The sequence below is a fragment of the Bombina bombina genome, chromosome 1 (genome assembly GCF_027579735.1).
Source record: "Bombina bombina isolate aBomBom1 chromosome 1, aBomBom1.pri, whole genome shotgun sequence".
Lineage (NCBI taxonomy): Eukaryota > Metazoa > Chordata > Amphibia > Anura > Bombinatoridae > Bombina > Bombina bombina.
Window position 1 is genome coordinate 1,147,902,286 of NC_069499.1, and position 27,242 is coordinate 1,147,929,527.

The window sequence follows — 27,242 nt, forward strand, 5'->3', positions numbered from 1 at the left end:
GCTCCACGATCTGTAATGTGGGATATGTGATACAGCAACTTCCATTATTAAATACATTACGGGTTTTTTTTTAAATCCAGAAATCCAATTCTACATTTATTTTGGCTCTAGTCCTCGGCAATGTAGACTTTACATTGGACGAAAAGGTTCTATCCAGCTTATCTCTTGTTACTATTTTGAACGATTTATTCTTTGACCATAATACTATTTATTTCTTCCATGCTTTGTCTCCTACATGTAAACTGATAGCCATTTTAACATTATAGCATTTTTTTTGCTATTATTTTTAAAGGTTAATTCACTTGTCTGGTTCTGGTTCATGCTCTGATATTACCCTGAGAGTTGGAGTGGAAAAACACTATTTTATTATATGAACGCAGTTAGGTGGACAAACCTTCTAGTAAATAAATAAATAAAAATCAGATTTTTTTTTATTTAAATCAAATGTTTTATATTTAAAGCTGATTTTTTTGTGTTTAAATAGTATTTTATAAAATAATCTAAAGATTGCTTTCTATTAAAGATACAGTATAATCTAAAGGTTATTCATTCTGAAATAAGGATTAGTTTTCAAATTATGTAGCATGAGGCTGCACATTCACTGCTGTAATGTTTATTCATTTTTTTATTGGATAATTCATTTCATTAATTCATTCACAATGTTATGCTCTCCCAGAGGTTTCTGTAAGATTATTTTGTAAAACAAATTATTTCTAGAAGATAATATCACAAATTCATGGTTTTGTATTTCTCACAATTGTGAATTTGTGGCTGCAGAAATAACACGCCCCTTCTTCACAGCAAAAAAAAAATCTAAAATAAACATAAAAACTGTTGAGAAATAAAGGGGCATTAATGATTCAGACAAAATATAGAATTTTAAACAACTTTCCAGTTTACTTTGATTATCAAATGTGTTCATTTTCTTGGTATCCCATGTTGAAACAAGTACAAACTATTTGTAGATACACATGTCCACTCTCTCTGCAGACATACTTAAAGGAACAATACATTAATTGTTTTTCTCTTTCATGATTTAAATAGAGCATACAATTTAAAAAAAATTATACAGTTTTCAATGTACTCCTATTGTAAACTTTACTTTTTTCTTTTGGTATCCATTGTTGAAGAGCATACCTAGGTAGGCCCTGGAGCGTGCTTGTATCTGGAGCACTATAAGGTAGCAGTTTTGCAACAATACTTTTAGTAATATTACACAAATTGAGCACTAAATGGCCTCACTGTTTGAACAATATATAATAATGAGAGAGAGTAATGAATGTAATAAGAGAACAAAGTCACTTTTTTTTTAATTTTACACTCTTATCTGAATCATGAAAGAAAAATGTGGAGTTTATGGGGTCAATTTATGAAGACCGCTGCTTCATAACCTGTCTGCCTCTGAGGCGACGGACAGAAATCAACCCGATTAAATACGATCGGGTAGATTGACACCCCCTGCTAGTGGCCGATTGGCCGCGAATCTGCAGGGGGCGGCAATCATTCTTGTGAACTGCTGGTGCAATGATAAATGCCAACATCGTCTTCTGTCGGCATTTATTGATGTGCAGAGGACATGATCCGCTATATCGTATCATGTCCGCTCGCACTTACATAAATTGACCCCTATGTCTGGTTATTTGCTGAACAGCTCATGAAATGTTGTAACGCACTTCACATGAGCAGCAGAATCTAGTGAATGCTGATGTTAACAAATTAGTATTGAACAGTCAACAAAGACCTATGGACTTATTGCTTATTGTGTTCAATGCATGGACTCTAATCCAGAATAAATAAAAAAAATCATGATTATGGATCTTTGTGCTGGTACCTAGTATTTTATTCTAGCAGCCAGGGGTCCCTGTAGGGATTTCACTATCCCCATAATTTACAGGAGTCTTGTATTAGACGGGTTTGTTTATATTTTTACTTAATATTGTGTGAGATTTATATTTAAAGTGAGTTTTGGAACTGAGGGTTCATCTCAGGAGCTTTGAGTAGCAAATGGAAATTGATGATTAATACCTTTGTAGGCAAATATTGGCCTAGATTCATAGACACTGGTTGCTTAGGAGCCTTGTTGTAAAGGCTGGATTATGTTTCAAATAAATTGAGCTTCTATCTTTTCCAGCATTTTTGTTGATGAGCATTCCTACAATTAATATCTATACAGGGGTGGAACTACTATTGGTGCAGCAGATGCAGTTTCACCAGGGTCCAAGTGCTGGGGGGCATAGCAGCCACAGTCTATACATAGATATCAGCAGAATGTGTACAATAATAATGCAGGGGAACCTTTTATTAGTGCAGGTTGCAGGTCCATCTATCTATGTATTCATCCTCAGGGCAGCATGTATATTATTATTGTTTACTACTGAGTTATCAATGGGGGGCCCACAAAATATTTTTAGACCGGGCTCTCTGTTGAGTAGGTCCGCTACTGTATCTATAGTTGCATGAGGTTCCCAATACATGATATTTATCATATAAAATGTAAACTGCTAACAATAATTTCATCTGCAACACTAAGTACACATGCTAACAAAACTGTTTCTGTAAATGTTTGTTATGATAAAATATTATCATATCTGTTTTGTTATAGTAAAGTAGTTTTGTGGGATAGAACAAAAGATTTCTCCAGGGGCTGTCTGTGAGAGTTCTAGAAGTTTCTTGAGGTGCAGTTGGGATTTTTCACCTACAACTCTATGAAATATCTTGTCTTGTGGTCATGTCACACTATTTCAAAGTTGATGAGGTTGTCTTGTTTTTTTAATTTTTCTTTTATTTCTCTTAAACTGGTTTCAAGTTTTCCTTCTTTTGCATATCTTATAGTCGACTGTTTTATAGAGAGAGCTTTTATTTTGTTTCTATTTTCTTGTTCTATAAAGATTTTTTTAAGACATTTTTGAGACTTTGGTATCCTTCAAGACGTGGCACCATTGATTGATTATAATGAAGATCAATGTGCAACTTGCAGCTGTGATGATGGGTGTGTAGAAACTTTTTGTATTCTGCTAATTTTCAAGTTGCAATGATTTGACAATTCTTTCCCCATATGATACAAGTTTCACAAATGTGTATTGTTGAATCTGGACCATTGACTTGAATCTTACGAATTTGGTAAAAATTAACTACATCATTGCATTCACAAGAAGGAAAACCTAAAAATAATTAAATACTTTCAATGTAGAGAACACACAATTAATCTGAGATCAGAATACGTGAAAGCTAAGCAAAGAAGGGACGGAGATGCAGAAAACATGTTTAATCTTTAAGTAAAGCAGAAACAAGGCTACCTGGCAGAAGTGATATGATCAATAGTTGTACAGTGGTCTCTCAAAGAGCAAAGATGAGGGAGTTTAATCAGCTAATGCATTATGTCTAATTCCTTGATTGACCGTATAGTGATGATGGCATAGGACAAATGCAGCTCTAAAATCTATGTCCAGATAGACAGTTGTTCATGTTGTTGCCATAAGTATAATGTATTCATACAGAGTGTTCTGAAATTTGTTGTTTTCTGCTTCGTATTTCTGTATTAGTTCAGGAAAACAAAAATGTTCTCAATGACTTCAATTCCAATCTTTCTGAAATTCTCGTTCGATATAGATAAACTGGGATCAGTCACTATTTTTTGTATCGAAACGATCAGTCTTACCCAGTAAAACACAGCTGAGCTTGTTAACTCTAATAATATTTAATATCCATTTACCCACAACAATGTTAATGACCGATAATGGCTGTTAATCACTGAAAACCTAATAGATATATGAAAAAATATAAAAATGATTGGCTTTTGTAACTTTTGTTCTTATCAATACAAAACTATATATAATTAAAAATGTAACTTATCTCTTCTTGGTATCATTGCTAAGAAATTAATCTGAATATGAACAACATGTGAGTCATCAAGCTCTAAAAAGGATTAATAAAGTGTAACCAAGAAGTCCAGTTCCAAACATTGAAATGATTTACCCTGCAAATAAAATTCTAAAAACACAGAAAAGGAACCTTTAGAAACACATTATACACATACATCACAAGATGTATGTGTATAATGTGTATTTATGCCTATTTGAAGAATATCGAGATATAATACAGGAGAACTTTTAGAAAAATAATGCTGATTATTTCTTGCTTCTGTGAAGATATCCGAAATGTCTCTTCTTTCTAAGTTTTCATGCATTTCACTAATTGGGTTTAGAAAATTAAGAAGTTTCCAAACGTTTTACTCATAATTTGGGCGGCCTAACATTTTCAAACACTAGAATCTGTTGCCAAGTTTGGAATACTCATTTCAAATATTATAAAAATTTGCAACTGAGAAAAAAAGACTTTTGCCCCCCACCTTACAATAAAAGGAAAGATTAAATATGCGCCTCTTTCAAAAAGACTTGTTGGTCCTTAGGCGACATCCTACTAACAAGGCACCTTGCTTTTGTTGGGTGCTAGCTAATTATTATTAATCTTTTTAATTTGATCATGTTCTACAGCTGTCTTATCATATTAACTCTTTTTTTGTTTGTTCAGAAGTTGATCTGAGAACTGTTTAAAATCTTTCAAATGTTCCTTTTATAACCAGAGGTAATTTGACCAAGTATAGTATCTGCTGGCAAATATTGTCTATTAACTACTTCATAAAACATTAGATTCAAATATTGGTTGTTAGATCAGTATTATCTGGGCCATATGGATTTGAACCCAAGCAATCTTCCTCTGGGCAATATTCAAAAGATCAATTTACTCTGGCAGGCAAAGAATACAGGTTGGTCTTCTGTTTTCCATTTACACTGGATAATTTGCTTATTTATCTTACCATATGCTTAATGGTGCACATATCTCTTACTGACAAATATAGTGCCATCTTGGGATATAAAGTTGATGCTGATAAGAGTGAATACATACAGGGAGTGCAGAATTATTAGGCAAGTTGTATTTTTGAGGATTTATTTTATTATTGAACAACAACCATGTTCTCAATGAACCCAAAAAACTCATTAATATCAAAGCTGAATATTTTTGGAAGTAGTTTTTAGTTATAGCTATTTTAGGGGGATATCTGTGTGTGCAGGTGACTATTACTGTGCATAATTATTAGGCAACTTAACAAAAAACAAATATATACCCATTTCAATTATTTATTTTTACCAGTGAAACCAATATAACATCTCAACATTCACAAATATACATTTCTGACATTCAAAAACAAAACAAAAACAAATCAGTGACCAATATAGCCACCTTTCTTTGCAAGGACACTCAAAAGCCTGCCATCCATGGATTCTGTCAGTGTTTTGATCTGTTCACCATCAACATTGCGTGCAGCAGCAACCACAGCCTCCCAGACACTGTTCAGAGAGGTGTACTGTTTTCCCTCCTTGTAAATCTCACATTTGATGATGGACCACAGGTTCTCAATGGGGTTCAGATCAGGTGAACAAGGAGGCCATGTCATTAGATTTTCTTCTTTTATACCCTTTCTTGCCAGCCACGCTGTGGAGTACTTGGACGCGTGTGATGGAGCATTGTCCTGCATGAAAATCATGTTTTTCTTGAAGGATGCAGACTTCTTCCTGTACCACTGCTTGAAGAAGGTGTCTTCCAGAAACTGGCAGTAGGACTGGGAGTTGAGCTTGACTCCATCCTCAACCCGAAAAGGCCCCACAAGCTCATCTTTGATGATACCAGCCCAAACCAGTACTCCACCTCCACCTTGCTGGCGTCTGAGTCGGACTGGAGCTCTCTGCCCTTTACCAATCCAGCCACGGGCCCATCCATCTGGCCCATCAAGACTCACTCTCATTTCATCAGTCCATAAAACCTTAGAGAAATCAGTCTTGAGATATTTCTTGGCCCAGTCTTGACGTTTCAGCTTGTGTGTCTTGTTCAGTGGTGGTCGTCTTTCAGCCTTTCTTACCTTGGCCATGTCTCTGAGTATTGCACACCTTGTGCTTTTGGGCACTCCAGTGATGTTGCAGCTCTGAAATATGGCCAAACTGGTGGCAAGTGGCATCTTGGCAGCTGCACGCTTGACTTTTCTCAGTTCATGGGCAGTTATTTTGCGCCTTGGTTTTTCCACACGCTTTTTGCGACCCTGTTGACTATTTTGAATGAAACACTTGATTGTTCGATGATCACGCTTCAGAAGCTTTGCAATTTTAAGAGTGCTGCATCCCTCTGCAAGATATCTCACTATTTTTGACTTTTCTGAGCCTGTCAAGTCCTTCTTTTGACCCATTTTGCCAAAGGAAAGGAAGTTGCCTAATAATTATGCACACCTGATATAGGGTGTTGATGTCATTAGACCACACCCCTTCTCATTACAGAGATGCACATCACCTAATATGCTTAATTGGTAGTAGGCTTTCGAGCCTATACAGCTTGGAGTAAGACAACATGCATAAAGAGGATGATGTGGTCAAAATACTAATTTGCCTAATAATTCTGCACACAGTGTATATATATATATACACATTTTCCCCCTCTGCATGGGCAGCTGTTATTGACACCAGCCTCTCTTATTCAGGGTAGAATACTGATGTTCATTCAATACGTAAATGTTACATTTAGACCTAAAATTTAGATTCCCTTTATTGTTTTAAATACATTTTTTCCCCCAAAAGTTAAAAAAGATATCTTATTTGTAATGTTGACACATGTATCTGAACTTTTAGTTGAAATATCACCATAAATATAAAAATGTTGTCCATAGAAATACATTTTTTATATAAATATTCCTTTGTTATCTACACCTCAGTATCCTGTAATCAGAGACCTTCCCTTTTATTTGCTGGAAAAAGGAATTTTGACATTCTCACCTGTTTTGTGCGCTCCAGCTGTTCTCTAATCTATGTCAAGTGCTTTTGCTGAATTTGTTTGACACTCGACACATCAATAATAATTAACATCTGTATTTCCTTCGCTTGGATTGCTTAACCAATTGAAAGCCTTTATTTATGAGGTGTTCTTGCAGATTTTTCTCAGACCTGCACTGAAGCAAAAACTACGCAGCCAATGAGAGAAGAGAACTTATGTGTTTCATTGCAAGTTATTACATTCTCTTAACAAGTTCAGTTCATGATATGTGCAAAGAACCCTTTCCTATAATTTTATTTCTTAGTATAATTAGAAATTCTTTATAAGGTCCACAAACTTAAAGGGATTTAAAACCTCAAAATGTTCTTCTGTGATTCATTCAATTTTAAAAAGGTTTCCAATTCTCTATTATTATCTATTATTCCCTGATACCTAGGTAGGTGTCTGGAGCACTACATGGCAGGCAATATTGTTGCTATTTAGTGCTCTTGCTAATGGATACCATTCTTGTAAAACTGCTGCCATATAGTGCTCCAGACACGTGCAAGCTCCTGAGCTTACATCCCTGCTTTTCATAAAAAAATACCAACACCAATATTACAAGTTTTGCACTATACCGGATGCGTAAATAACGCAAAGAAATGAGCGGTATTGCACTTTCCATAGCGCTGCCATTACAAGTTACTGAAAAACCTCCATACTACACAAAACCCAATGCCTTGTGCATGCTTTCTCCCCATAGACATCAATCACATTTGTGATCGCGGAATGGCGATCGCCGTAACGCAACCCCATTGATGTCTATGGGGAAAAGAAAGTTATGTTAAAACCTAACACTCTAACATAAACATCATGAGGCCTATTTATCATAGGTCTTGCAGACCTGATCCGACAGTGTGGATCAGTTCCGCAAGACCTCGCTGAATACGGAGAGCAATACGCTCTCCATATTCAGCATTGCACCAGCAGCTCACAAGAGCTGCTGGTGCAACGCCGCCCCCTGCAGGCTCGCGGCCAATCGGCCACCAGCAGGGGGATGTCAATCAACCCGATCGTACTCGATCGGGTTGAATTCCGGTGATTCCTGTCCGACTGCTCAGAGCAGGCGGACAGGTTATGGAGCAGCGGTCTTTGTGACCGCTGCTTCATAACTGCTGTTTCTGGCGAGTCTGAAGACTCGCCAGAAACATGGCCGTTAAGCTTAAATAAATACCTGTGAAATTAAAAAAAACCTAAGTTTAAACTATAATGTAACCTAACATTACTATTTTAAAACAATAAAATTAACGAAAAATAAAAAAAACTAAATTACAAATTAAAAAAATCCTAACACTACGAAAGAATAAAAAAATTACATTACAAAAAATAAAAATTCTAAAATTTCCAAAAATAAAAACTCTAAGATTACAAAAAATAATAAATTACATTTTCCAAAATAATAACAATTAAACCTAATCTACTACCCCTATAAAATCAAAAAAGCCCCCCCAAAATAAAAATATCCCCTGAAGCAATCAGCTATTTTACCTTAAAAAAGTCCCCCCTTAACAGTAAACCCCACCCAACCAACCCTCAAAAATAAAAAAACCTGTCTAAAAAAAAACTGTTACCCATTGCCCCTAAAGGGGCATTTGTATGGGCGTTGCACTTAAAAGGGCTTCAGCTCTTTTGTGCCCAAAGGCCTAATCTAAAAAAACAAACATAAACACCTAACACTAACCCCAGGAAATCTACTCACAGTTCCTGAAGTCCGGACATCCATCTTCATCCGGGCGGCGAGAAGTCTTCATCCATCGCAGGGGCATCTTCTGTCTTCATCCCGGTGGCGCGGAGCTGTGGAGGCGTGGAGGATCCTCTTCATATGATCACCGTTGTACGTTAAAGCTTGAATGCAATGTACCCATTTTAAAATGGGGTACCTTGCATTCTTATTGGCTGACATTTTCAAATCAGTCAATAGGATGAGAGCTACTGAAAATCCTATTGGCTGATTTGAACAATCAAGCCTCAGTGTACAGCGGTGATCGTATTAAGAGGATCCTCCACGCTGGATGTCCGCTCTGCCGGTGATGATGCTCCGTGCCTCCACAGCTCAGCGACACCGGGTTGCCCCCGTGATGGATGAAGACTTCTCGCCGCCTAGATGAAGATGGATGTCCGGACTTCAGGAACTGTGAGTAGATTTCCTGGGGTTAGTGTAAAATTATTTTTTTTTGCTGTGTTTTTTTTTTTTATAGATTAGGGCTTTGGGTACAAAAGAGCTGAATGCCCATACAAATGCCCCTTTAGGGGCAATGGGTATCTTATTTTTTTTTATTTTGGGGGGTTGGTTGGGGGGGTTTACTTTTAAGGGGGACTTTGTAATTTTTTAAGGTAAATGAGCTGATTGCTTCAGGGCAATGCCCTACAAAAGGCTCTTTTAAAGGGCAATAATACCCACATTTTTAAACACTTGAAAGTGATGCAGTATAGCTGTAAAAAGCTGACTAGAAAATATCACCTGAACATCTCTATGTAAAAAAGAAAGATATTTTACCTCAAAAGTTCCTCAGTAGCCCCATCCCATTGTAAAGGATTTCTAAGCAGCATTTTAGCGTGTCTTTCCTGGGACAGCTTAGGGGATGAGCCTCGTGCACTGTCATATTATTTCCCTATTCAGCTTACTATGAAATCTCATGAGAGTTAAGTCAAATCTCATGAGATCACAGTAAAAGAGTTCATGACCTCAGCACTGCTGATGCTGATTGGCTGCTGTTCATTTCTTCATTTTTTTTTTTTTTACCTGCAGCTGGGCAATAACTGAGTATAACTTTTTACACAGAACTTACTCTGCTGAGCTGAGGAGATTGCGAGGTAAAATATCTTCCTTTTTTACATAGAGATGCTCAGGTGATATTTTCCTGTCAGGTTTTTACAGTTATACTGCTTCAGTTCCAAGTGATTTAGCATAAGAGTATTATGTCCCTTTAAGGGCTATTGGTAGTTTAGTGTTAGGTTAGGGGGTGTTTTTTATTTTGGTAGGGATTTTCTCTTTTTATAGGGGTATTAGATTAGGTTTAATTGTTATTATTTTGGATAATTTAGTTTATTATTTTTTGTAATCTTAGAGTTTTTTATTTTTCGTAATTTTAGAGTTTTTTTTGTAATGTAATTTTTTTTATTTTTTGTAGTGTTGCGATTTTTTTTAATTTGTAATTTAATTATTTTTATTTTTCGTTAATTTTATTTTTTAAAAATAGTAATATTAGGTTACTTTATAGTTTAAGCTTACACCTAGATTTAGAGTTTTGCAGCCAAAGGGGTGCATTAGCTCCGCGTGTTTTTTCCCCCCCGCACCTTTTAAATAACGCTGGTATTTAGAGTTCTCTGAAGGGCTGCGTTAGGCTCCAAAAAGGGAGCGTAGAGCATAATTTACCGCCACTTCAACTCTCAATACCAGCGTTGTTTACGGTAGCGGCCAGCTTGAAAAACGTGCTCATGCACGATTCCCCCATAGGAAACAATGGGGCAGTTTGAGCTGAAAAAAAAACCTAACACCTGCAAAAAAGCAGCGTTCAGCTCCTAACGCAGCCCCATTGTTTCCTATGGGGAAACAGTTTCTAAGTCTGCACCTAACACTCTAACATGAACCCCGAGTCTAAACACCTCTAACCTTACACTTATTAACCCCTAATCTGCCGCCCCCGCTATCGCTAACCCCTGCATATTATTATTAACACCTAATCTGCCACTCCGGACACTGCCGCAACCTACGTTATCCCTATGAACCCCTAATCTGCTGCCCCCAATGTCGCAGACACCTACATTATATTTATTAACCCCTAATCTGCCCCCCAACATTGCTGCTACCTTGCCTACACTTATTAACTCCTAATCTTCCGACCGGACCTCGCCGCCACTATAATAAATGTATTAACCCCTAAAACGCCTCACTCCCGCCTCGCAAACCCTATAATAAATTTTATTAATCCCTAATCTGCCCTCACTAACATCGCCGACACCTAACTTCAAGTATTAACCCCTAATCTGCCGACCGGACCTCACCGCTGCTATAATAAATGTATTAACCCCTAAAGCTAAATCTAACCCTAACCCTAACACCCCCCTAAATTAAATATAATTTTAATCTAACGAAATAAATTATTTCTTATTAAATAAATTAATCCTATTTAAAGCTAAATACTTACCTGTAAAATAAACCCTAATATAGCTACAATATAACGAATAATTATATTGTAGCTATTTTAGGATTTATATTTATTTTACAGGCTACTTTGTATTTATTTTAACTAGGCACAATAGCTATTAAATAGTTATTAACTATTTAATAGCTACCTAGTTAAAATAATTACAAAATTACCTGTAAAATAAATCCTAACCTAAGTTAAAATTAAACCTAATACTACACTATCAATAATCAATAAATGAACTATCAATAAATGAATTAAATAAACTACCTACAATTACTTACAATTAAATCAACTAAACTAAATTACAAAAAAAAAACAAACACTAAATTACAAAAAAAAAACAAACACTAAATTGCAAAAAATAAAAAAAGATTACAAGAATTTTAAGCTAATTACACCTACTCTAAGCCCCCTAAAAAAATAACAAAGCCCCCCAAAATAAAAAAATGCCCTACCCTATTCTAAAATAAAAAGTTAACAGCTCTTTTACCTTACCAGCCCTTAAAAGGGCCTTTTGCGGGGCATGCCCCAAAGAAATCAGCTCTTTTGCCTGAAAAAAAAACATACAATACCCCCCCAACATTACAACCCACCACCCACATACCCCTAATCTTACCCACCCAAAACCCCCTTAAAAAACCTAACACTAGGCCCCTGAAGATCTCCCTACCTTGTCCCAGCCGGGTATCACCAATCCGTCCAGAAGAGGGTCCGAAGTCTTCATCCTATCCGGCAAGAAGAGGTTCTCCAGAGGGTCCGAAGTCTTCATCCTATCCGGCAAGAAGAGGTCCTCCAGAGGGTCCAAAGTCTTCATCCAGGCGGCATCTTCTATCTACTTCCATCCGGAGCGGAGCGGGTCCATCTTGAAGCAGCCGACGTGGAGCCATCCTTCCTCACCGACGGACTAACGACGAATGAAGGTTCCTTTAAATGACGTCATCCAAGATGGCGTCCCTCGAATTCCGATTGGCTGATAGGATTCTATCAGCCAATCGGAATTAAGGTAGGAAAAATCTGCAGTTCAATCCGTTTGGCTGATTGGATAAGCCAATCAGATTGAGCTCGCATTCTATTGGCTGATCGGAACAGCCAATAGAATGCGAGCGCAATAGAACAGCCAATTGAATGCAGGCGGTAAAAACCAGCGTTAGGACCCCTTAACGCTGGTTTTGACGGCTAACGCAGAACTCTAAATCTAGGCGTTAGTTTTTTTTAATTTCACAGGTAAGTGTTCATTTATTTACAGATAGTTATATTGTAAATTTAATTTAAAATTAGGGGAGTGTTAAGTTTAGGGGTTAATAGTTTAATTTAGTGATTTGCGATGTGGGGCCTTAAGTGGGTGAGACTCTGTGACCGAGGAGGAGTCTCAGGCCTAAAGGCAACCATTCAACCCTTCATTTGATTTCATTTTATTTCATTACCTGTATAGATTATGTACATATAAATAAATTGTATGTGTATAAAACAATATTAATTGTGAGGGGTGTGGAAATCTTGGTGAGTTCCCACACTTTTTTTTGTAGGACTTGACTCCTATATACATATACATACATACATACACACACACACACACACACACACACACACACACACACACACACACACACACACACACACAAATATACACAAACACACATACACATATACACACACATACACAAATACACACACATACACATCCCACATATACATATACACACACATATACATATAAACATACACATACATACACACACACACACATATGCATATATACGCAAAGCCTCATATACACATATACATAAACACACACATATGCAATTATACCCACATATACACATACCCACATATACACATAAACATATACACACATATACACCCTTGTTATTATTTAAATGCTAAACCTTGATTTTACATTTTACATTGTATTAATATGAGTGAAATACTTTATTTTAATATATTGTACATGTGTTTTGTTATGCATCTATTGAATCATTAACTCTTAACTTCAGGTCTCCAAAAATGCTAAATTTTCCATTGCTATTGTGTATTGTGTTCCCGCTGCAGTATCCATTAAAAGTATAGGGCGCGCTAAATGTTGGCTGCATGAAGATTCTCTGGTAAAAGTTTTTAACATCTACTTGTAATACCTAATTGTGCGCTTTTCTTAGCTCAGGTTCAAACTAAGGATAATGCATCGGTTGGGCTCCACTTTTTCAGGGATATTTAACAAGCCGTCAACCTGAAATACGCTACATTCCGCAGCGTAATTGTGGCGAGCTTGATTCGACCTAGTTATCAAAGACTACAGACCGGCAAAATTTGAAATCTGTGACGTAACATATAATCCGCCGGTCTCAATCTGACACAAATCGATGCTTACTTCATTACAGATGTTCCGAATACACATTAGGCACTATTTGACACTTTTTAAAAGTTATCAAATAGTTAACCGGTACGCTCACGGCTATTCCGGTCCAGCGTACCTGGTTTTCAGTCCACCACCCTGGAGGCCACGGATGCCATAGGAATCAATAAGAGTCTGAAGGCAGCGATAGATAGCCCATTGATAGCGGTACTTCAAAAACTGTAAGTGGATCGTTGGGGGTTAGTGTTAGGTTTTTTTAGGGTTTTTTGGGTGGGTTTTATTTTTAGAGTAGGGTCTGGGCAGTAAAAGAGCTAAATGCCCTTTTAAGGGCAATGCCCATACAAATGCCCTTTTCAGGGCAATGGGGAGCTTAGGTTTTTTAGATAGGGTTTTTATTTGGGGGTTTGGTTATGTGGGTGGTAGGTTTTACTGTTGGGGGTTGTTTGTATTTTTTTTTTTTTACAGGTAAAAGAGCTGATAACTTTGGGGCAATGCCCCGCAAAAGGCCCTTTTAAGGGCCATTGGTAGTTTATTGTAGGCTAGTTTTTTTTTTATTTTGATAGGGCTATTAGATTAGGTGTAATTCTTTTTTATTTTTGATACTGTGGTTTTTTATTTTTTGTAACTCAGTGTTTTTTTATTTTTTGTAACTTAGGCCTAGATTTAGAGTTGGGCGGTAGCCGTCAAAACCAGCGTTAGAGGCTCCTAACGCTGGTTTTTACCGCCCGCTGGTATTTGGAGTCAGTCAGGAAAGGGTCTAACGCTCACTTTGCAGCCGCGACTTTTCCATACTGCAGATCCCCCTACGCCAATTGCGTAGCCTATCTTTTCAATGGGATCTTTCTAACGCCGGTATTTAGAGTCGTGGCTGAAGTGAGCGTTAGAAATCTAACGACAAAACTCCAGCCGCAGAAAAAAGTCAGTAGTTAAGAGCTTTCTGGGCTAACGCCGGTTTATAAAGCTCTTAACTACTGTGCTCTAAAGTACACTAACACCCATAAACTACCTATACACCCCTAAACCGAGATCCCCCCAAATCGCCGCCACTCTATTAAAATTTTTTAACCCCTAATCTGCCGCTCCGTACACCGCCGCCAGCTACGTTATCCCTATGTACCCCTAATCTGCTGCCCCTAACACCGCCGACACCTACATAATATTTATTAACCCCTAATCTGCCGCCCCGGCTATCGCTGACACCTGCATATTTTTTTAACCCCTAATCTGCCGCTCCGTACGCTTGCGGTACGCTTTCCGCTCCCCGGAACTCAACTCGCTGCAATTCGGAGCCGGAGAGAGCTTCCTAATCCTGGAGCGATGCAATCAGCACTGGTGGCTAGCCAGCTGCTGCATCAGCGGGGACACGGGCTACGTGCCGGCCTCCTACCTAGAGAGGATGCAGGTACAAGAGCAGGATATTGTTCTGCAGTCCATAGATCTAGCCATTGAAGCTATACACAACGCAGCAATGACTAATGATGGCAAATACAACTTGGAGCAGAGAGATGTGCTGCAGTAAGTTTTTGGTGAAAGCTCATTCATCACCGTAAAGAAACTAAGTTCCACAAGGCACACTCGTCAACAACACTTAACGCCATGACCATATCCTCCAGTGATCACCACTTAGATGCTGCGCGGCAGCCTAATGGCGTTTGCCAAACTGGTTATGACAGACACATGAGCTTGCCGAACCCTGAATTTCAGTTAGAGGATGAGAGCCTCTATCAGATTCCTCCACAGCCGAGACGTGCTGCGCCTGTTACTCCACCACCTCCTGAGAAACGCAAGAACGCTGTAGTTACCGCAGCTGCTAAAAATTGCGCTGACATCGGCCCAAGGGCAGTATCCAGTACTCCACTGCCAGTTTGTCTTCTCTTGATACCTTGTGCACTACATCTACAGACTCCTGTCAGACCACAACGGCATCCAGCCCAAGTGACACTCCACCCCCTGTGCCTAGTAGAAGTGCTCATACCACTGTGTCTCATAGTATAGATTTATGTACTACAAACACTCTTATTTCTCAGAGTAAAAAGGCTGCCACAGAGAATCCTGATAATATAAAGAGTGAGAGTAATAGAACTCTACAAGCAAAGCGAAACGCTCCAGCTCCTCCCGTCAGCTTGGAGGCTTTTAACTCTGTCAACCATGAAATCAAAACAAAGGCATCTTTGAAAGCTGCAACACAAGAAACTACAAATCCTGATACGGTTGTGATTCCAAAAACTATTGGTCCAAAAACACCAACCTAAGCTACGAATTGTCCCGGGTGGCCATAGGCGTGATTATGGGTCACATCCAAGCTTCAGTACCGTCTACAGCACCTGTCATGGAGCAGATTCTAGTCTCTTTAGTTGAAAGCAAAGCTGGAGATGCTGGTGTCTCGGTTTCAATAGTTTTATGCATTCGTGCTCTTCAGATCCAGTCAAATGAAACAGATACAACAAAATCTTCTGTTTGCAAAACAATTGCTTGCCTCTTACCACAAGATTTAGAAGTGAGAAGAGCCTGTCAGCTAACAGAATTTTTATTTGAACCAACTGCTGATGCTTTAAACACATTAGAAGATCTTTTCATGCAGCCAGATCAGAAGAATGACGAGGAAACCTCTGTTATTTCAAATTCCCTTCGTTGTGAACTCTTGCTAGCTTTGAAGAGCCACTGGATGTTTGATCCGGAATTCTGGGATTGGAAAACTTTAAAACGTCATTGCCTTAATATTAGGCAAAGAATCTTCAGATGCTGAGGAAGAGAACTATGAAGGGCCTTCTACTAATGTCCCAGATGTTTTAACTTCTCCTTTGTGTAGCTCTGAGAACAATCTAAATGAAACACAATTTTCTCCAGAAGATATGTCAGATGTGTTTCCGAGCCATAGAGTGAGAAAACCAGTTGGATCGTCAGAAAGGTATAAACGTTGGCTTCAATATAAATTTTTCTGTGTGATCTGCAAAAAGGAGATAATTGAGGCTAGAATTCTCCATCATGCTAAAATGCACCTTGAAGACGGAGTGTATACTTGCCCCGTGTGTTTTAAAAAAATCAAGAAGAAGGAAATTTTTGTTACCCATGTCATGGGGCATATGACTATGCCTTCACGTCACAGACCTAAAAAGAAAAAGAAAAATGAAAATAGTGTATACAGCTTAGAGGAGGACTATGTAGAGGATGAGTTTAAAGCTAATGGTTATCTATCATTCAAAGCAATCCAAGATTGAAATCTGCAAGACAGAGATGTGTATCCATGTCCTGGCACTAACTGTTCGAGGGAATTCAAACAATTTAAATATTTAAGTATACACCTGAAAGGGGAGCACAGTAACAATGATGAAAATGCAGAGCACTATTTGCTTATGAAAAACTTAAGAGAAAAATGTGCATATTGTAGACTACATTTCATAACCAATTTTCATCTGAGGTAGCACAAGAGAATTCATTTAGGACCACTGCCTTTTATGTGTGTATCTTTAGATTGCAATGCCATGTTTAAGTCCATTAATGAACTACTAATCCACAGGCAATCCCATTTGGAGTTGCAATTTAAGTGTGAGTTAGAGGGGTGCAGCTTGGTTTTCACTGATTTAGGGCTTCTTTATCACCATGAAGCACAACATTTCAGAGACGCTTCATTCACATGCAATTTTCCAGGTTGTAAAAAATTATTTTATTGTACTTCTGAACTCCGGGAACATATTGCCTCTCACCAAACACTTTTTGGTAAAAGCAATGATAATGAAACATGTGTATTTAAGGAAATCAAGAATGAACAAGAAAGCTTTCTTCCCTCTTCGCTTCAAGCACAGTTGTATTCTTATCATGATAGAGAGAGCATTTGCAGCAACAGTCCCACACTGCCAAAGAGAGATTTAGTGACTGAAATGAGAATACCGTCTTTTACTGGAGTGCAAAATTGCAAGCAATCAACTTTCTCAGATTCATCTCCTAATAAAAATGATTGCTCTTCTGATTCAGAAACTTCTTTGAGTCAAGGAACACATTTTGATTATTTTAGCAAGAATGCAGTTGAAGAGCAAAGTGGTCAACAAATGCTTCGTCCAGCGCAGTTTACACAAAATAAGGCAACTGAAGCAACTGATGTTTTTTGCACTGCAGAAGGAAAAAACTTAAATTGCTTATCAAGTGAGGGTATTAATGAAGAGAGTACAAATGCAAATTTGGACTCTCAAACACCTACATGTGCTACCAGTCCACATACAGCAAGTGATGTGAAGCAGGAGTGTAATGAAATCTTGATTTCCGGGGAATATCACAGGTCTGCTTCTGATGATACCTTATTTGAGCTGCTTACAAGCCTAAAACATTTAAATTTGAAAAACTCTAATGCATGTATAACAAACATACCGCCTCCAGATCATGATGATAGAGCTAGCTCCTCCAAGAATTATACACCTCCACAAAAGCAAGAACATTTTTTAAGTCCTTATCTTGCTCAATTATCTGCTAAGCCGTATTTCTGTGAGCTTAAAGGTTGCAAAAAAGCATTTGTGACAAAAGATGCATTATTAGTGCACTATGTAAAAAAGCATCACTATACAAGGGAAGAAACACTTTAAGTTGGAGATGTTTCATAAAAAATATTCTCCGTTTGAGTGTCATATTTGCCATAGATCATTTACAAGGAGAACTTTCCTAAGAATCCACTATAGACAAAAGCATCTTATAGGGAAAGAGAGAGTAAATAAAGCACGGCATAAAACACTTGAGAACAAACAAAGTGAAAAACATTTAAAAAAAGAAAGACACAGCAGCCGCTTGAGAAAATTTAAGAGAAATGAAACAGCAAGGGGATCAGGTTCATTTTCTGATGTAACATATACTGGTAATGGGGTCAGTATATCAAGCTGTTTTGGAGAGGACTTTGAAAGCAGAAAGGGTAGAGGAAGTAAGCGAACTGTTGCACAAGGGAAACTGTGCTATATATTAAATAAATATCACAAACCATTTAATTGCATCCATGCAGCATGAAAATCTTCATTTACAACCCAAAGGGGCTTAGTTCGTCATTACCGTCTTGTACACCAATATAACAGAGAACAGTTATGCCTAGAAAAGGACAGAGAAAAGTCTAAAAGAGAATATATCAGAAGTAGGAAAATATTCACCTGTAAATTTAAAGAATGTCGTAAGAGTTTTATTTGTTCAAGGGCCCTTGTCAGGCATTACAAAGAATTCCATAACCATGTTGAAAATGAAATCCAAGAACTTGATATTTTTTGTGCTGAAAACCAATTTAAACCACAAATGGATGACCAAAAACAAATTGAAGAAACTAAAAGCAATATGTCTGAAATCTGCTGTGATGTTGACTACGGTGCTGCATTTACTGACCACACAATCTATTCTCAGCACATATCATCCTATCAACGGAAATACAAGCTCTTTGACGGTAGAAGAAAGAGAAAGAATGTGTCAAAGGTGTCGAAAGATGTGCGGGAAAACTATGTTGATCAAAGACCTCGCAGTCATTCAATTCACAAGAGAAAAAAGGTCAGTGTGAAAAATAAGGGTTCAAAGAAAGATGTGATTGATTTTAAAACAAAAGAAGAAGCTCTGCAAATGTGTGCTCAAAATGTCGACATAACACAGTACCCATGTAGGGTTCATGGCTGTGCATCTGTTGTAAAGTTAGAAAGTAGCATTGTCCAACATTACAAGTTATCACACAACATAACTCCTTCATACATAAGCAATAATTTTTCTGAATTAGTCTGCTGTGTTAAAAACTTTCCACAGTTTGAAAATGATGAATCAGTTTTGTCTAAAAATCTTAGTCCAAACAAATTACCTACACTTGATTTGCAAGAAGGTATAAGGACCCTTTTAGGGCAGAAGGAAGAACATGTGAAGCAGATGGGGGATACAAAAATAAATGATGCAGTTCAAAAAGTTTCTTTCAATTTAAGTGCTTCAGTAAACAATGAAATAGCTCCTATTTGCATTCGGGAATCTGTTGTCAAAATTTGTAAAAGTAAACAATGTTTTGCTAATGTTAGTGAAAAAGAGACTGCATGTTTGTGAAAACACAAAGACTAGAAAACAATCTGGTTGAGTGGTCTCAACATACAAAGGATTCAAAATTTCATTGTTCCACAGATAAAAACAGCCAAGATCAGGATGTGCCCAATGATGCTGGGTTAAAGAACTTTAAACCTACGGGGTTTGAATCATCCTTTTTAAATTTTTTAGAGCAAAGTAGGGAAACAGATGATGACTCTGAGGTTGAATATAAGCCACCAAAGCAATGCAAACTACAAAACTCCTTCCAAAATAGACGTGTGCCACAAGAAAAAACTTCAGAGCATGGGAGCCTGGGAGGATTCCAGCCCTTGCTTTCTAATACAGTTCAGTCCTCTGTATCTGTTCCTACTCTTGAGGATTTAAGGACAATATTAGATAAAGCATTATCGAACTGTGGAGACCTGGCTTTAAAACAACTGCATTATCAAAGACCTGTAGTAGTTTTAGAGCGATCTAAATTCACCACACCACTCATAGATTTGTTTTCAGGCAAAAAAACTGATGAACTATGTGTTGGGATTTCATGAGTTATACACTCATCATTGAGTGTGCCAGTATTAGCAACCCATTGGATTGACACAGAAGGATTATCGTAAATAAAGTCTTGTAATATGTAGAAATTTTGTGCAATTAGGTGTATTATTTCATGAATGTATTTTAGGTGTTCACAATTGTCCACTTCGATTTATCTTTCCAGCTGAAAAGTAAATAGTTGGTGCTTAGACATCAATATAATGGGGCTTCCTTTAGAACTGTGCATGATTGTCCTGGGCAATGGGAAATACATTTTTTTCTTACTTGAATGAAAATGCACTTAAGAGTGCTCTGTGTAATATATTGTACCCTACAACCTCTTATATTTTTTTGAGTTCTGTTTCAATAAATTACAAAATTTCACCTGAAAAAAAAAAAAAAAAGTTCAAAGCTCTTTTACCTTACCAGCCCTGAAAAGGGCCATTTGCGGGGCATGCCCCAAATAATTCAGCTCTTTTGCCTGTAAAAAAAAACATACAATACCCCCCCCAACATTACAACCCACCACCCACATACCCCTAATCTAACCCAAACCCCCCTTAAATAAACCTAACACTAAGCCCCTGAAGATCTTCCTACCTTATCTTCACCATGCCAGGTTCACCGATCCGTCCACCGAAGTCTTGATCCAAGCCTCCGAAATCTTGATCCAAGCCCAAGCGGGGGCTGAAGAGTGACATCCATCCTCCGGCTGAAGTCTTGATCCAAGCGGGCAGAAGAGGACATCCGGACCGGCAAACATCTTCATCCAAGCCGCATCTTCTATGTTCTTCAATCCGATGACGACCGGCTGATCTTCAAAACCTCCAGCGAGGATCCATCCATCTTCACTGACGACTTCCCGACGAATGACGATTCCTTTAAGGGACGTCATCCAAGATGGCGTCCCTCGAATTCCGATTGGCTGATGGATTCTGATTGGCTGATGGAATAAGCCAATCAGATTCAAGTTCAATCCGATTGGCTGATCCAATCAGCCAATCAGATTGAGATCGCATTCTATTGGCTGTTCCGATCAGCCAATAGAATGCAAGATCAATTGTAGTTATTTGTAGATAGTGTATTTAATTAATTTATTGATAGTGTAGTGTTAGGTTTAATTGTAGATAATTGTAGGTATTTTATTTCATTAATTTATTGATAGTGTAGTGTTAGGTTTAATTGTAACTTAGGTTAGGATTTATTTTACAGGTAATTTTGTAATTATTTTAACTATTTTAGCTATTAAATAGTTATTAACTATTTAATAGCTATTGTACCTGGTTAAAATAAATAAAAAGTTGCCTGTAAAATAAATATTAATCCTAAAATAGCTACAATATAATTATAATTTATATTGTAGCTATATTAAGATTTATTTTACAGGTAAGTATTTAGCTTTAAATAGGAATAATTTATTTAATAAGAGTTAATTTATTTTGTTAGATTTAAATTATATTTAATTTAGGGGGGTGTTAGTGTTAGGGTTAGACTTAGCTTTAGGGGTTAATCCATTTATTAGAGCAGCGGCGAGATCCGGTCGGCAGATTAGGGGTTAATTATTGTAGGTAGCTGGCGGCGACGTTGTGGGGGGCAGATTAGGGGTTAATAAATATAATATAGGGGTCGGCGGTGTTAGGGGCAGCAGATTAGGGGTACATAACTATAATGTATGTTGCGGCGGTGTACGGAGCGGCAGATTAGGGGTTAATAATAATATGCAGGTGTCAGCGATAGCGGAGGCGGCAGATTAGGGGTTAATAAATATAACATAGTGGTCGGCGATGTTAGGGGCAGCAGATTAGGGGTACATAGGGATAACGTAGCTGGCGACGGTGTACGAAGCGGCAGATTAGGGGTTAATAATAATATGCAGGGGTCAGCGATAGCGGGGGTGGCAGATTAGGGGTTAATAAGTGTAAGGTTAGGGGTGTTTAGACTCGGGGTTCATGTTAGGGTGTTAGGTGCAGACTTAGGAAGTGTTTCCCCATAGGAAACAATGTAGCTGCGTTAGGAGCTGAACGCTGCTTTTTTGCAGGTGTTAGGTTTTTTTTCAGCTCAAACAGCCCCATTGTTTCCTATGGGGGAATCGTGCACGAGCACGTTTTGGAAGCTGGCCGCGTCCGTAAGCAACGCTGGTATCTAGAGTTGCAGTAAATATGCTCTTCGCTCCCTTTTTGGAGCCTAACGCAGCCCTTCTGTGAACTCTAAATACCAGCGTTATTTAAAAGGTGCGGGAGAAAAAAAGCACGCGTAGCTAACGCACCCCTTTGGCCGCAGAACTCTAAATCTAGCCGTTAGTGTTTATTTTTTTTGTAACTTAGTGTTTATTTTTTGTAACTTAGAAATGTTTAATTGTAGATTTAACTAATTTGAGTAGGGTTAGGTTTTAAAATATGTAATATAGTTAATTTAATTGGTAGTTTAATGTATTTTTAATATAATAGTTAGGGTAGGTTAATTAATAGTTTAATATAGTTTAATTTAATTGTAGGATAATAGTTAGGGTAGGTTAATTAATAGTTTAATATAGTTTAATTTAATTCTAAAGGTAAGTTTAAATTTATTATAAGATAGGGATGTTGTAATTTTAATGTAAAGTTAGTGGGTTGTTAGGTTAAGGGGTTAGTAGCTTAATTTAGTTTATGGCGATGTGGGGGGCTATCGGTTTAGGGGTTAATAGGTTTAGTTAGTGGTAGTGATGTATGAGGCCAGGGGTTAATACTTTTATTTAGTTGTGGCAGGGTCCGGGAGCAGCGGGATAGGGGTTAACATTTTAGTATAGTGGCGGTGTTTAGCAGGGACGTGCACTCATAAGAGGCAGGTGAGGCAGTGCCTCCCCTGGCCAATCTATGTATTACACCCTTTTTGTACAAATTAAAAAAAAAAAAAAAAATTTTTTTTTTCAATATATATTTTTTTAATAAACAGGTGACCCCCCCTACCCCCCCACCCCTCCACCAAATTTATTTAATTTTTTATGTGCATGATTGTGCAAAAAAAACGTTATAATAGTCAGGTACTACATTTACATTCATATTGCGCAATAAACTGGAGGCTAGCTATCCTTATATTGCGCAATATGAAATGTATTTGACTGTGAACTAGCCGCTGAGAGACTGCTGCCATCAAGAGGATAATCAGTGCTAATGCAGCAGTGCTCTCAATGCGGCCCATGCTCCCACACCGGAGGCTTGACTATGAATGCCTCTGGAGCAAGTTGGCCGTCTCAGACAATCAGACCTCAGTATTGCCCGCAAGTGTCTGAGTCTCTGGGTGCCGGAATTGAGGTGCGCGTCAGCGTCTGTCACGTGCCCGGCGTCATCTCAGCCTCAGACTACTAGAGAGTGAGACGGAGAGTCGGACATCGAGCAGCAGTATTCTTTACTACGTACTAGTAAAAACTACAGGACGAGTCGACGACGGCCGCGCACTTAGCACACTCATATTTGAGCATCTCTTAGGTAGGTCACGGTGCCGGTGGTGAATTTATGAATGAATGATCATGAAATGATCTATCAATCTTGATGTTAATAATATTAATAATAATATATATTAAATCACTCACTGACTTGTCGCTCTCAGCCCTGAGCCCTCTCTGACTGGCAACTTCTCTAAATTAATTAAAAATACATTTTTTTAATTAATAATTTAAGTTGGGGTTTGATTTTATTGAGGACCAGGTCAGGGACTCAGGCAGCCCCACCTTTTTGAACTTCCGTTGCAACTTGCAATATATTTTATCAATTCAAACTTTGAATTGATAAAATATATTGCAAGTTGCAACGGAAGTTCAAAAAGGGGGGCTGAGCCACTAAAAAAAAATTTAAGTTGGGGTTTGATTTTATTGAGGACCAGGTCAGGGCCTGACCTGGTCCTCAATAAAATCAAACCCCAGCTTAAATTATTTTTTTCATTATATGTGCTGATACTGTAGATGGATGGTGCTTTACTTAGATTGTTAGAATTGGTAGGCCAGGGCCTTACAGTGTATCACAATGCTAATATGTGTATATAAATATATATATATAACTTAGGCTACTATGCAGGTACAAAATGTATATATTGTCAATTTCACATTGTATTAAGTCTGCCATTTTAGCAGAAAATGTAATCAGTTCCTGGAGGGGAGCCCTACTGTGCATATTTAAGTACCTGATGGTTTGTAGACACATTTTATATGCCCTATAGAGTACATTACTCCTCTTTTAGGAGTTACTTCTACATTATATAGCACCCAATATGATTAGGTTGTTTAGCAAGGTTAACAAAAGGGCTCCCTCCAACAAAGTACAGATTAGTGCTAATCAAATGTTATACTTGACTAAAGTAGTAGGCTCCCTGGTGTTGCTCTCCATATGTTATTATAGTTATATCTGGTTATATTGATGTTATTATATTGAGAGAAAATGAGGTTATTCAGATGAGATCCAAAAGTGGTCTCCTTAGTTGGTTTTTACCTCCATTAATATGTTTCTGTAGTTTTGAGGTCCAAAAGTGGCCTCATATATCAGTTCGGAGGTATATAGCATAGTTGGTATACAATTTCCTTATTGCACCCTCTTCTTTCTTGTTTACATTTCTGTGGAATGCATAACATCAATGCACAATGCTATGTCTTATATTATTTGTATTCCAAAATTCATGCTGTGCTATTTCATTATATGTTCCATGTATGCCTGTTATACCTCAAATAAAACTTTATAATAAAAAAAAATAAAATTATTTTTTTCATTAAAAAAGTTGTAATACACTTAATAAAAGATTACATAACTTTCCAATTTACATCTAATATCTGATTTTTTTTCATTCTTTTGATATCCTTTGATGAAACGCATATCTAAATATGCTTAGAAGCTACTGAGCATATTTAGATATGAATTTCAACAAAGGATATCTGGTTTTCTTCGTTCTTTTGATATCATTTGTTGAAAAGCATATCTAAATATGCTCAGTAGCTACTGAGCATATTTAGATATGATTTTCAACAAAGGATATCTGGTTTTCTTCATTCTTTTATATCCTTTGAAAAGCATATCTAAATATGCTCTGTAGCTACTGAGCATATTTAGATATGAATTTCAACAAAGGATATCTGATTTTCTTCATTCTTTTGATATCCTTTGTTGAAAATCATATCTAAATATGCTCAGTAGCTACTGAGCATATTTAGATATGCTTTTCAACAAAGGATATCTGGTTCTCTTCATTCTTTTATATCCTTTGAAAAGCATATCTAAATATGCTCTCTAGCTACTGAGCATATTTAGATATGAATTTCAACAAAGGATATCTGATTTTCTTCATTCTTTTAATATCCTTTGTTGAAAAGCATATCTAAATATGCTCAGTAGCTATTGAGCATATTTAGATATGAATTTCAACAAAGGATATCTGATTTCCTTCATTCTTTTGATATCCTTTGTTGAAAATCATATCTAAATATGCTCATTAGCTTCTGAGCATATTTAGATATGCTTTTCAACAAAGGATATCAAAAGAATGAAGGAAATCAGATATCCTTTGTTGAAATTCATATCTAAATATGCTCAATAGCCTCTAAGCATATTTAGATATGCTTTTCAACAAAGGATATCAAAAGAATGAAGAAAATCAGATATCCTTTGTTGAAAATCATATCTAAATATGCTCAGTAGATACTGAATGGTCGCTGCATATAGATATTGGCTCGCCCATGTGCAATTGCTATTTCTTCAACAAAGGATATCTAAAGAATGAAGGCATATCCGATTCCTAGACACTGCCTCACCAGCCTCTGAAGTCACCGCACATCACTGGTGTTTAGTGACAGGGTATAAATAAAGTTGGTAAAAAGCCAAATAGCAGCGAGATTGATGACTGCTAGTTAACTGCTGCTGCTCATCGCCCCGTACTTGGTGAGCGGCTTTTTGCCGGCTTTTTATATAAATATGGAGATCGTATTAAGATCCGCTGCCGCAATGTTAGGCGAGCGTATTGGGGCCGTTGAATGCAAGAAAGTTGACAGCTTGATAGATAGGCCTCATTATCTTCTAGCTCTTTAATGAGTATTTATTTGTGAGTTAATTGTAACTGTTATTTAAAAAGTGTTTGGCTTCTTGTACAGTTAAATCCATTTTGTGGCATCAGTAGGTTTAGCTAGTTTACTATCTTTCAACAGTGGGATTTAGGATATTAATGTACATACATTATACATTACTCTAAACATTGCAATTTTATTTTCTACAAAAAAAGTCAGAACTGAAAAAGTTTATGTTTTGTTTAACTTTCTATTCATATGTGTTTTTATTAATAGACTGCCATGGGTCTGTATCTGTGATAGGGGCCTAGGGGAAGGGGATGGAAGAAAGGTGATATAGCTTGTTTTCAAGAATCCCCCAATCCATACAGCTGACTACACAAATTTGTAGAAATACCTCCATAACAATTAGTTTTTGTGAGAAGACCATGCAACTATGTTTTACTGTTTAATGGAACATTGTCAAGTGACTGCATCTACTAATGTATTTAATCTGTATAGAAGTCTAAAAAGTCTATACCATATAATAGTTCTGTTATGCAAGTTTATCTCAATCTTGGGGAGCCTGTAAGTGAAAAATATTGCATAATTAGTGAGATGATTTTTTTTTTCTTTGATGTGGTTGTGCTCTGTTTCAGCGGATCACATTTAATACATACAGTAGGTTATGCAATGGTTTATCCCTGAGGGTTGGAGACAGGAACAGATATTGGTGATATCCCTATGTTATAAAATCTAAGGCTAAATCACATACAAGCTGCTGTTGTTAGCAATAAGGTTTACTGTGTAGCAACAACTGTGCCACTATCAGGTTTGTGTGCATCAGAACATAATGGCATCAGCACAGCCTCAGGCATGAGTTAGTAGCTATTCTTTTTTAAGGAGAGTCAATGAAAACATTTTTTTTTAAATTGCATCATAGTAATGTTCCTATGAACCTTTGGCGACTATGATGCTGTCTTAATCTTTTTTTATGTGACACTTCAGAAATTAGCATGTTTTATTAGCAGCAAATCTGTTCACCAATGATAGCTGTTGAAGTTTTAGATTGGCAGGGAAGAGAATCCTGCCCTTATCCCATACTCTGTATACTTGTGTGGATATCTATTATATGATAAGCACCTATTTAAAATCCACTGTAATACACATACGCACAGTATGTGTGTGGCTTTAGGATAGGGATCTAGAATGTCAGAGGCCTTCACATGCTACCTGGCTGTATCTAACTCTTCATAATTCCTTTTATTGTAACTGTGTGCATCTAAGTGATTTTGTGTCTTGTGTTAGATATTTTTATGTGAATTTCCAAATGGGC

The 27,242-nt window shown here is 37.3% G+C and overlaps 1 pseudogene; it reads left to right on the forward strand.

Annotated features, from left to right (window-relative positions):
• LOC128663579 (zinc finger protein Rlf-like) overlaps window positions 1–20,312 on the forward strand; it is a 30,974-nt pseudogene extending 10,662 nt beyond the window's left edge.
• Window positions 20,313–27,242: the final 6,930 nt, after the last annotated feature.